Raw genomic sequence first — 13,821 nt, 5'->3', positions numbered from 1 at the left:
TCATTTCGACAACCGGTTTGTAAAAATTTTGTGAAAAACGGCCGTTGCCACTCGTCGTCCGCCGCATGATTTTCAAAATTAACTTAAAACTATAGGGAATATCAAAACCATTTCTACATATGAAAGTTGCACCTTGTCCATAGCTTTCCAAGGATGTATTACACGCCTCGTTTCGACAAACGGTTCAAAAACTAGAGCGAAAACAGTACCGAAAATTACAAAAATTTCAAAAAAACAGAATTCCGCGATTTAGTAAATTTGAAACTGCTCTTAAACCATAACGAATTAGAGAAAATAATAGATATTAAAAAGATGCGCCTCGACGATATCTTTCCAACGGCGTATCATTTGCTTTATTCCAATGAGCAGTTTTGAAAAAACATGAAAATACACTCACTGCCACTCATCATCCGCCGCACCATTTTTGAAATTGCTCTTAAAACGATAGGAATCTCAAAAAGTGTTAAACATGGCGAAGTTGCGCCTATTCAATAGTTTTCCAACGGTATATTATACGCCTCGTTCCGATAAATGGTTAAAAAATTAGATCGAAAACAGTACCGGAAAAACACTGCGTGCAGTTTTTGCCGACACGAAGTTCACTCGTGTGAGTACTGCAACACAGTTGGTTCAAATAATGATGTGCACTTGCGTTGAGCGTGCAGTGCGAAAATGTTATCAGAATAGTATTATGCTAATATTAGCAGAATAGACCGGCTGTATATATATATATATATATATAGTGTTACTATTCATCATACGGAGTGCAGAATAAGTATTTCTTCACCCGAGGTAATCTTACGATCATTTCATAATTAAATTACGTTTAGAATTCAAATAGTTACATTCCTATTGATTCACTACGTAAAATTTGACATAAAAAAATAAAAATATAGGTCATAAGACAAGAAAATTTGTAGTTTATGTGTATTTTAGACTATGTTTTTACGTTTGTAATTTTACATAACATAAAATAATTTTTTACGGCGATTATATATTTTCTTACGGTCTCTTTTTATGTCGGAAATAAGACAAAACTTACAGAACGTAAAATTACGGTGCATTGATGGTAAAATAGAGGGGGGTGAAGAATAACTATTCCTCAACTAGGGTGACGAATAACGCGACCTAGGGTATCTAGGTGCCTGGGCACCTAGGGTATCAACCGTTGGATCAATCCATGATCCTGCCAATGCATATCGGGTTTCGATTGTTACACCCGTTAACAGCATTCATTAGCCATGTTTAAATATTTCTCGTGGCCCAATTGTGGTATGATTCTCACCTTCCATATATTATTGCATGAGCATGGATTATTCCCTTCCATGATTTTCGCATAATGTTGTTGCTTATTAATTCGATTCTTTCCAAATATGATAGATGCCCTCCAATTTGATTGTTTACCAAATAAAGAGCCCACGTACTTGCCATAATTCGCCTAGCAATTGAACCTGGACCAAATACAAGCACGCATTTGCATACCTATGTGATACGTGATTCACCTGTCCCTCATTTTCTTCTACACCAGAATATCTTGTGTGGCCATGGTTGCCATTGCCACCGCCGTGCTCGCCGATGGTGCTCACCGGCTGTTTTTGCTCCATTACATCTATAGCAATTTACCTATTTATTTTTGAACTGCAGGCATCTCCACTGGTTTGTCACACTTTTACCTTGCCATGCACATGGCCATAATCGAGGAATACACCATGGAGACTACGACTACCCGGATAACTCAGCTGGGACCTTGAGATGAATAAAAAAAAATATCATGTGACTCTTTTCTCTCTCGATGTTAGTCTTATTCGTGCGAGGTATGTGCGATTCATGTATTTTGTGCAGAATATTTTTGTGAAACCTGAGACTTGAACTGTATGTTGTAATTCGCAAACCTTGTCTCATCTACAGATCTTAGCCATGTGCTTGTAATTTTTGACTTATACGAATACCTCCTATAGGAAGGCACGTCTCATTTTTCATATAGATGTATAATAGTGAGGATACTTCAATATATCTGGTAATTTATTCCTTCATTTTCCTTTGTGTTCATAACTTTTTGGTTCATCTAACTGGATATTGTTTCATTTCTTAATTTCTTTTTCAGTTGACTTTATCGTGGCTCTCTTGTGATAGATCTATGACAAAAATGATCTATAGGACATAGAGCCGCTAAGCTAATGTTGAGATGTGCTGGATGGTTGACAATGAAGGCTTTGTGTGACAACATCGGACACAATCAGTATGCGGAAGCAGAGAATGAGGATACATTCTATTTAATTGTATACTTTCTCTTTTTGGTTCTTGCATTTGTAGTTGCAATTTTGAGTGTGATAGCAAATATTAGTCACGAAAATTGGGATGTAATATGGTCGTGCATGTGTATCAAATTATATGTGATCTCCTTTCATCTTTGAACTCTAATTGTGCGTTGGTACTTGTAATTTGGGTTGTATGACACACATTTTGGGCAACACACTAAGGTATTCTGTAAAATTTTATATATTACAATGAGTCACATTCCCATACTTTTCAAATTTTCATATAATAGGTATCAGTTACCTGTATTAGATTCACATGGTGTCGTATACCTAATGTATGATACCCATACTGTGATGTGCCCAACGACCATACTCAAAGTCTCTTAGTAATAATACACCGACACACTAGTACACAGTCTTTTGAATTTCCTAAACCAATATGGATTTACTGCATTTTTGTATGGTTTATTTTTAATGGGTATCTCATACCCAACAATGAAGTGTAGTAGAGAAAATACCATCTAATTATGGATTTTACTTTTACGTTCATTTGGGTATATCTGGTACCCATGACTGAACTATATATACAGTGAGAACAAATTGGTGAACCATGTAGTATTATACGCCATCATCACACTACATTGCATTATTATTTACCTTTTCCTTATGTGCACCAAACCATAATTGACAAACCTAAAATTTGTTGTATACAAATATAAAAGGCATATAACAACAATCTTACTATGACATACCTAAGTTCGTATAGTCAACTTAGAATCCACCAATTTTTGTGAGTATGTAGTGCACGCACGATGCATACCTACATGGTTGTTATATAATAGGTATCAGATACCTGCAACTTTCTATAATTATCGTTGAGAGATACCTATCGAATGACCATGCAAATTATGCAACAGTTCCTACCCACATGGTGCAACCTGTGGGCATATAATACTTCCACCTGTGGTGATGTTTAGTTATTCACCTAACTATTATGTAAAGCTAGGTAATTTTCATCCCAAAATTACAATACTGTACAGGAGCAGACACATGGTTCCAATTTATTAGAATTATGATAATGATATTTCTGATTCCCTACTCTTGTTTATTTTTTGCATTGGAATGGCTCCGCGATCAACAAGATTTGTACTACCTGTGTATGATACTTAGATTGAACAGACACAAAGTGCTTGCTAAATGAGTTGGGTAGTTCTGGTAGCATGTCGAACGGACGTCGTACTAAAAATGCATACGTATAACACAACAATTTTTGCATATACCCTAGAGAAATAACCACTAATCTAATTAAAAAATATATTATATTTCTTGCAGAAATAGTAGATATTTATATGGTATTGGGCACATTAATATAAAATAATGTCAAAACAAATTTATTTTACAAAATTTAAATTTCCTAGTAAATATATAATTGATGTGGTACAAATTGATTTATTGCGGAGCAATTAGTCATGCACAGTCAAAACAAAACATATAAAAACGGTACATACTCCATCCCTGGGCATTACACACCTAAGGAAGACACACTGTTCCCCTTGATAGTAACAGTGCAACAAAGATTTTTATGATTTCACACTCATTTTGATTTCACACTCATTTCATTTTTGCATAACACTACACTAAGGTCGTGTTAGTCAAGTGTCGTCGTTTTGCCAATTGTTTCGACTTTAATACCAAGGCAGCAGGAACTCGGTGAACGTCCATTTTGCCAGAGTATCTTCCTTTTTCCTAGTGTTTTGCAATAGGCGTGACACTGGGCAAAATCTATGATTTCGGTAGTGCTTGTCTAATATTCCATCCATTAAAATTTACATTCACATTTCCTAATCATTTTCTCTACTCCATATTCCAACATATAGAAGTGCGCTAGTACTAGAAGGAATAGAATTACGCACTCGTATTTTGATATACCCTGAAGATGTAACCACTAATACAATTAAAGATCATCTTATACGATATACCCACGTTAAAAGAATAAATAACATTCAAAGAACAATGATTTTCTAAAAGAAATTCGTAATGATAAAATAACTCTATATTTTAATTTGCGCCTATCGTAGGTACATACCCACACACGACCAGACTAATAAATGAACATCAAATATTTTTTATTATAGGTATATACCCACAAAACCCAGACTAATAAAATAGATAACATTCAACAATTGATGATTTTTTTACAGAAATTCGTAGTGACAAAATACCTTTGTATTTTAACTTGCTCCTAGCATGCATGTACGTATGGAAAATCATTTCGGTTTGAAATAACAGATCATTAATTAGACGCACACCTTTGAAAGGTATTTGATTGAGTAGTTATATACCCTTTCCATAAAGGACACGCCATGCAAAAAAAATTGGAAGGTACAATGGAAAATTATTTCGGTTTGATTCGTTCAAACGATGGCCCATTGATGACATACCCATCTTTGGAAGATATTTCATTGCTATGGTATACCACGCCATGCAATTTTTTTGGAAGGTATTCAATTGGCAGACATCAATTACTTTCGGAAAGTTCGTACGGGTATGCATCACGAACACACATATGGAAACTTATTTTCTTATTAACACTGAGATATAACGCAAAATATAAACCTATTTCTTAACGGATCAGACCCAATAACTCATCTATACATAATAAAAAAATTAGTACGATTCGATCTAAGGGCATCTAGGCAAGGTGCCTGGGCACCTAGGTGTCCCAAACTGCTGTCCTATATATATATATATTGGATCAATTAAAGCAAACAAGGCATGAAAATTTACGCATAGTAAATATGCATGCACAAGCCTACCAAAATCTAAAGAGATACAAATTTGGACAAATGAACACATAACCGTTAATACTTCCAACAACATCACTAATCATTCATGTTGTCCACAATGAATCAAAGTTATAAATCAACATATGATATCACACAAAGTTCAACATATGAACCAAGAAAAACCAATGAGAATATAAGATATGCATTACACACATACTCATAGGAATATCTACTCAAGGGACACTATAAACAATGAGGTAACAAACTCCCATAACTCCATACAAACCGATAATGAACTCGAACAAAATGGTATTTCGAGTTATCCTTCGGTGTAGAAACCAAATAAGTACATGATCATCTATACTAACACAAGCATAACATGAGAGTTTAGAAATAAACACAATGCTTGGATAACATATTATTAACCTTCCAATTAGATAGATCATCATGCAAAGCAACAATTGGAATGGCATTAATCAAACATTTTTTCAAATACGATTTTTAAGTTAGCCATGGGCAAAACCGCACAACAAAGCCATACGAAAATAAGGCATTGCATGCCACAGAGATATAAGATAATCTCAAATATAAGTTCTAAGTGGTATTCCTCAATTATTCACATATAGAAGGATTGTGGTATGCACAAGGCATATCACTCCCTCATAATGTGATCATCCATGTATTGTCCACAAGAGGCAAATGAAACCCAACAAAGGATAATTAATGAATGAGAATTTGAGTTTCAAATGAGCTTTACATACGACATAGTAACTAGATAGTATTGCACTAACCATACTAGGTGGTATCCCACATATATACACATTTAAGGTTTGTGATATGCGTAAAACATAGCACTCCCCCATAATGTGATGTTCCATAAATATCTCAAAAGAGCCAAAGAAGATTCAACTAATGAAGCAATAAAGGCTTGAAACTACACACACTATATGACGTGCATAGAAACCTAGACATGCTAGATAACACAAATCAAGCATACTAGGAGGCACAACATATACAAACACATGCTAGGTACAAAACCTAAACATGAGAGGGGCTAGTAACTTTCAATGTAGACAATATATAAAAGTTACCGCCAAGAGAGGCATTGGAATGACAATACGATGATAATCTTCTTGACTTGGCTTGAACCATAATAAAAGGCGAAAATCATTTTTTTCATGAACTAGCCAAGTCTCCAATGTCCTCCACACACCTATTGATCAAGTTTGAGGTTGATGGTCCCCAACCAAGTTGGGTCCTAAGAAGTTAGTAGCAAAAGGCTTGGCAACCCAAATGGTCTTATCCACTTCCAAACCACTTTGCGCACCCACAAACTTGGCAAACACATTGCCAACAATATCCTTCCTTAGGAAATAATGATTATTGATTGTAGGAGGCTTAGATATGTTACAATTGGGGCATGATGAAGCTATGTGTCCCTTTTGATGAAAAACATATCAACATTTACTCCCTTTTCTCTTCTTTATTTTCTCAACTTGGGGATCAATGTAACACCCACGATGCGACTATATATCCCACGTGTCGGAGCACGACTTAGAGGCATAACCACATTGTAGGCATGTCGCAAGAGGGGTAATCTTTACACATCCCATGTACTGAATAAGAAGGAGATACAGAGTTGGCTTACAATCGCCACTTCACACAAAACATAAATATAGCATTACATCATCCGGATACAATCAAGGTCCGACTACGGAACCAAAATAAAGACAACCCCAAATGCATAAGATCCCCGATCGCCACAACTGGGCTCCACTACTGATCGTCTGGAAAGGAAACATAGTAATGTCCTGAATCCTCATCGAACTCCCACTTGAGTTCGGTCACATCCCCTGGAATGGCATCATCGGCACCTGCATCTGGTTTTGGAAGTAATCTGTGAGTCACGGGGACTCAGCAATCTCACACCCTCGCGATCAAGACTATTTAAGCTTATGGGAAGGAAAAGGTAGTGAGGTGGAGCTGCAGCAAGCACTAGCATATAAGGTGGCTATCTTACGCAAATGAGAGCGAGAAGAGAAGGCAAAGCACGGTCGAGAAGCTACAAAGATCAAGAAGTGATCCTGAAAACTACTTACGTTCAAGCATAACACGAGACCGTGTTCTCTTCCCGGACTCCGCCGGAAAGAGACCATCACGGCTACACACGCTGTTGATTCATTTTAATTAAGTTAAGTGTCAAGTTTTCTACAACCGGATATTGACAAATTCCCATCTACCCATAACCGCGGGCACGGCTTTCGAAAGTTCAAATCCCTGCAAGGGTGTCCCAACTTAGCCCATCACAAGCTCTCACGGTCAACGAAGGATATTCCTTCTCCCAGGACGACCCGATCAGACTCGGAATCCCGGTTACAAGACATCTCGACAATGGTAAAACAAGACCAGCAAAGCCGCCCGATGTGCCGACAAATCCCAATAGGAGTCACACGTATCTCGTTCTCAGGGCACACCGGATGAACACTATGTACAACTATAACCAACCCTCAAGTTTCCCCGAGGTGGCGCTGCAAGTGGCTCTGTTTTGGACCAACACTTAGAGGAGCACTGGCCCGGGGGTTTAAAATAAAGATGACCCTTGAGTCCGCAGAACCCAAGGGAAAAAGGCTTAGGTGGCAAATGGTAAAACCAAGGTTGGGCCTTGCTGGAGGATTTTATTCAAGGTGAACTGTCAAGGGGTTCCCATTATAACCCAACCGCGTAAGGAACGCAAAAACAAGGAACATAACACCGGTATGACGGAAACTAGGGCGGCAAGAGTGGAACAAAACACCAGGCATAAGGCCGAGCCTTCCACCCTTTACCAAGTATATAGATGCATTAAATTAAATAAGATATAATAATGATATCCCAACAATAACCATGTTCCAACAAGGAACAAACTCCAATCTTCACCTGCAACTAGCAACGCTATAAGAGGGGCTGAGCAAAGCGGTAACATAGCCAAACAACGGTTTGCTAGGACAAGGTGGGTTAGAGGCTTGACATGGCAATATGGGAGGCATGATAAAGCATGTGGTAGGTATCGAGGCATAGGCATAGCAATAGAGAGAGCAACTAGCAAGAAAAAATAGAAGTGATTTCGAGGGTATGGTCATCTTGCCTGCAAAGTTCTCCGAGTTGACGTAAGCTTGATCCTCATAAGCGTACTCAACGGGTTCCTCGATCACGAACTCGTCTCCCGGCTCTACCCAAGGAAAGAACACAAGAAAAAGAAATCACAATCAACCACCATGCAATGGGCAAGCAACATGATGCAAAAACATGGCATGATATGCGGGATGTGATATGCAATGCATATGCATGCTCCGAAAGGAAAGGATTGAACCAAGCCTCAACTTGGCAAACCAAGAGTGCCTCTGGAAACATGAGTTGATTTCGGTCGAAATCGATATAAAGATCACCGGAATCGGATGCACGGTTTGCAAATGGCAAGCAAAACAAGAATGGCACAATTCTGCGATTGACAACACGATGCCATCTAGAATGCAACAAGAAACTAAGCTACTGCACTCCAACATAGCAACAAAGCACATGTGTAGCGACCAGACCTCAAACAGTCTGATCTCTGTGCTTCGGTGTCATCCCTGTATCAGTAATGCTGACACCACACAGTACTCAGAGGATTTATAACAGAGTAGCAATCACACACTTATTACATCGAGTGTCTCAAAAGAGATCTTATTACAATAAATATGGCTTAAGGCCATCTAATAACGATAACAGCGGAAGGCTTGGAAGATAAGTGAGTCCATCAACTCCAATGGCATCACTGAGTATAGGACCACGACCTAAAAACTCCTTAATCGTCGCCTGAAAAGTCTGCAACATTAACGTTGCAGCCCGAAACGGGTCAGCACATGGAATATGCTGGCAATGTAACACATAGAGGGTAATGGAATGAAACAGCTATACTATATGCATATTTGGCTGGTGGAAAGCTCTATGGTTACAATTTTGCGTAAAGCCAGTTTTTCCCTACTTCAAAGGAATAAATTTATTTAACTAACATGGTGGTTGTTAAACATTGAGAATGGTTGACAGCATTCTCAATCCCAATTAAATATCATCATTAAATATAACCCAACAAAAATTAATTTAGAGTAACATGTCGAGATTCACATGAAAATCCAAGTACTAGATACTCAAGATGTCCATAACCGAGGACACGGCTAACCATGATTAGTTTATTACACTCTGCAGAGGTTTGCGCACTTTTCCCCACAAGACTCGATCGCTTCTGTTTGGTTTCTCGCACTACATGGTGTTTGATAAGACGGATGATCGAGACATAGTCTTTCAGAAGCGCTAGCACCTTACGATCGGGTAGACCGTACCACCTACATCCCCTACATCTGCTAGTCTACCACTGTAAGAGTTCGCACGACTTAGTCAACTATGCTAGAGCCCATAATAGCTTGTGGCTGCACACAGAAGTTTCTAGTATGAATAGTCTCATGATCCCTTTGAGCCTGGGTGGCGGTCCAAAAGAAAATGGGCAAGTCCTGGAATACCCAGGTGCCTCAATCCACCCAGATGTGTGTTTAAGTTGCCACCTTAGATAAACCATTAATTAACAATCTCATATCTGTCATGGATTTCACTCACCCAATCCACGTCTACTAGCATAGCATGGCATAATAAGCAAACGCAGAAGTAACTCCCAAAGGTTGGATAATAAACAGGTAATAGGTACTACCTCATCTACTTCCCATCCCACAATTTAATTAGATCCTAATCATGCAATGTGTGAGGATTGATCTAATGCAATAAAACTGGGTAGTAGAAAAGGTATGATCAAAGTGTTACTTGCCTTGCTGATGATCCGCGAAACCTAACGATTCGAAGTAACAGGCGGCGCACTCCGGGTATTCTACCGCAGACAAACAAACAAGCATACAATAAGCACTCATCTAAAGCACAGGTAAAACTCAAATAAGATATCTAACCAGAAGGTTCAACTTAAGAACTCCGGTTGGCAAAAAGAATCAAATCGAACGAAGCAACCAAAAACAAACGGCGAAAGAAAACAACTTCATTCTACTAATCTGGATCTAGGGCAAATTTTACAGTAACAAAAACTTGTTTAAGTTGGTTAAACGGATAGAGGGTTTCGAGACGAATCCCTAGGCGCTTGAATTGCCTGATTCCGATAAACGAGCGAAAAGTTAAACTAAAATGAAAATCGGATCAGGAATCGCGATCAGAAAAATCGCGGATTTAATCCGAGAAAAAGAAAAACGACGAACGCCGAATTTTTTTTCTCTTTTTTTCGGCACGGAAATCGAGGCGCGACGAACCTCTGGCGGCGGGATCGTTGGCGGCGACTCCGGCGGCACGCGCGGATCGAGGCGGGGCTGATGGGCTGGGGCGACTCTATTTAAAGGCTGCCCCCGGGCGGTGTCCCGCTCGTGTACGACCTGAAGTCGGTTCGTTTTTTTAGTTATTCCGCTCGAAAGAAAAATAAAAAGAAATACTAAACGGACTCCAAAAATTCCGAAATAAATTTTCACGGGGTTCTAAAATCAAGCCGCACAAGGTGAACATTTATTTGGGCCCTAAATGCAATTTTGAAAAACACACATTTTTCCTAAATTCAAATAAAACACAGAAAAACTCCGAAATAAAATCTTATTTGATTTTTTATTAAATCCTCAATATTTCTTTATTTTGGGAAAGTCATTTTATTCCCTCTCTCATATTTTTGTAATATAAATAATTGATGATAAAATAAATAAAATCAAATGATCCTATTCTCAAAATTTGAGAGAACTCAAATATGAAAATAACGAAATCCCCAACTCTCTCCGTGGGTCATTGAGTTGCATAGAATTTCTAGGATCAACCAAAATGCAAAATAAAATATGATATGCATGATGATCTAATGTATAACATTCCAAATTGAAAATTTGGGATGTTACAAACCTACCCCCCTTAAGATGAATCTCGCCCTCGAGATTCGGGTTGGCTAGAAAATAGGTGAGGGTGGTCTTTGAGCAAATCTTCCTCTCGCTCCCAGGTGGCTTCATCCTCCGTGTGGTGGTTCCACTGAACTTTGCAAAACTTGATAACCTTGCTGCGAGTGACTCGACTGGCAAACTCGAGGATCTTAACTAGTTTCTCCTCGTAGGTCAAATCGTTATCCAACTGAATAGTTTTCGAAGGCACTGTATCTCTCAACGGTATGTCAGCCATCTCCGCGTGATATTTCTTTAACTGAGAAACATGGAACACATCATGTACTCCTGACAATCCTTCGGGCAATTCCAACTTGTAGGCCACTTCTCCCATACGCTCCAAAACTCGATATGGTCCTACAAATCGTGGTGCTAACTTCCCTTTAACTCCAAAACGCTTTGTTCCCCGAAGTGGAGATACTCGAAGATAAGCTCTGTCTCCGACTTCGTAAACTGTCTCCTTGCGTTTAGAATCTGCATAACTTTTATGTCTGGACTGGGCTACCTTGAGCCTATCGCGAATCAATTTCACCTTCTGTTCAGACTCTTTAATCAAGTCAGGACCAAACAACTAGCGGTCTCCAACTTCGTCCCATGATAACGGTGTCCTGCACCTCCTTCCGTACAAAGCTTCGAAAGGAGCCATCTTCAAACTAGTTTGGTAACTGTTGTTGTAAGAGAACTCTGCATATGGCAAATTATCGTCCCAACTAGATCCGTAATCTAGCGCACAAGCTCTCAGCATATCCTCCAAAATCTGATTGACTCTCTCGGTCTGTCCATCTGTCTGTGGATGAAAAGCTGTACTGAATTCTAGCCTGGTTCCCAAAGTTTCGTGCAACTGCTTCCAGAACTTTGAGGTAAACTTGGTTCCTCTATCTGATACGATACTCCTTGGAACTCCATGCAAACATACAATCCTGGTCATGTATATCTTTGCCAACTTATCACTGGTGTAAGTGGTCTTTACCGGGATGAAATGAGCTACTTTTGTCAATCCATCGACTACAACCCAAATCGCGTCATAGCCTGAACGAGTCCTGGGTAATCCCGTGATAAAATTCATGCCTAGCTTATCCCACTTCCATTCAGGTATCGGCAATGGTTGTAACAATCCTGCTGGCTTCTGATGCTCTGCCTTTACTCTCTGACATACATCACAAACTGCTACATAGTTCGCTATATCCTTCTTCATTCCGGTCCACCAGAAAATATCCTTCAAATCCAAATACATCTTGGTATTTCCTGGGTGAATTGAATACGGTGAGTCGTGTGCCTCTTCCAAAATCAACTTCCTGATCTCCGGGTCATTGGGCACATAAACGCGGTCTTCAAACCATAAGGTGTCGTGCTCATCCTCACGAAATCCTTTAGCTTTTCCTTTGCTCAGTTTCTCCTTTATAGCGGCAATCTCTTTGTCGGTCTTCTGAGCTTCCCTGATTCTATCCATCAAGGTTGACTGAATCTCCAATGCTGCTACATAGCCTCTTGGAACTATTTCCAAACATAGTTCACGAAGATTTACTGCTAACTCCTTGGGTATTTCTCCCGTCATTAATGTATTGACATGGCTCTTACGGCTTAATGCGTCAGCTACTACATTAGCCTTTCTAGGATGATAATGCAATTTCATATCATAATCCTTGATAAGCTCCAACCATCTCCTTTGTCTGAGATTTAACTCCTTCTGTGTGAAAATGTACTTCAAACTCTTATGATCCATGTACACCTCACAATGGTTTCCAATGAGAAAATGTCTCCATGTTTTCAAAGCATGCACTACGGCTGCTAACTCCAAATCATGCGTAGCATAATTCAACTCATGAGGCTTCAGTTGTCTTGAGGCATATGAAACAACTCTCCCTTCCTGCATAAGCACTGCTCCAAGTCCTCGACGTGAAGCGTCACAATACACCTCATAATCTTTGGTCTGGTCTGGCAAAATCAACACTGATGAGGTAACCAAACGTTTCTTCAATTCCTGGAAACTAGCCTCACATTTCTCTGTCCATATGAACTTGGTATCTTTCTTCAACAACTCAGTCATAGGCTTCACAATCTTTGAGAAATTCTCAATAAATCTCCGGTAGTATCCTGCGAGTCCAAGGAAACTCCGGATCTCTCCAACTGTTGTTGGGGCTTCCCACTTGGTCACGGTTTCAACTTTAGCGGGATCTACTGCTACACCTTCTCCAGATGTAACATGTCTGAGGAATCCTACTTCCTTCAACCAAAACTCACATTTGCTGAACTTGGCATATAATTGATGTTATCTGAGCTTTCCAAGTACCAAACGCAAATGCTCCTTATGTTCCTCTTCATTCTTCGAATAAACCAGGATATCATCAATGAACACTACGACGAACTTATCCAAAAACTCCATAAACACTTTGTTCATCATGTTCATAAAATAGGCAGGTGCGTTAGTCAGACCAAATGACATAACGGTATACTCATACAACCCATACCTGGTGGTAAAAGCTGTCTTCGGAATATCCTGTTCTCAAATCTTCAACTGGCGGTATCCTGATCGCAGATCGATCTTGGAAAATACCTTAGCTCCTTGCAATCGATCAAACAGATCGTTGATCATTGGTAGCAGGTACTTGTTCTTGATCATTACTTCATTCAATCCTCGATAATCAACAACCATCCTTAACGATTCATCCTTCTTCTCCACTAGAAGTACTGGCGATCCCCAAGGCGAAGAACTTGGGCGAATATACCCCTTATCCAGTAACTCTTTAATCTGCTTCTTAATTTCCACCAAATCCTTTGCTGGCATCCTATATGGTCTCT

This window comes from Triticum urartu, chromosome 4A, assembly GCF_056163025.1.
Source record: "Triticum urartu cultivar PI428250 chromosome 4A, HENAU_Tu73, whole genome shotgun sequence".
Classification (NCBI taxonomy): Eukaryota; Viridiplantae; Streptophyta; class Magnoliopsida; order Poales; family Poaceae; genus Triticum; species Triticum urartu.
The sequence above is the reverse complement of the archived record's forward strand: the minus strand, read 5'-3'. Positions refer to the sequence as shown.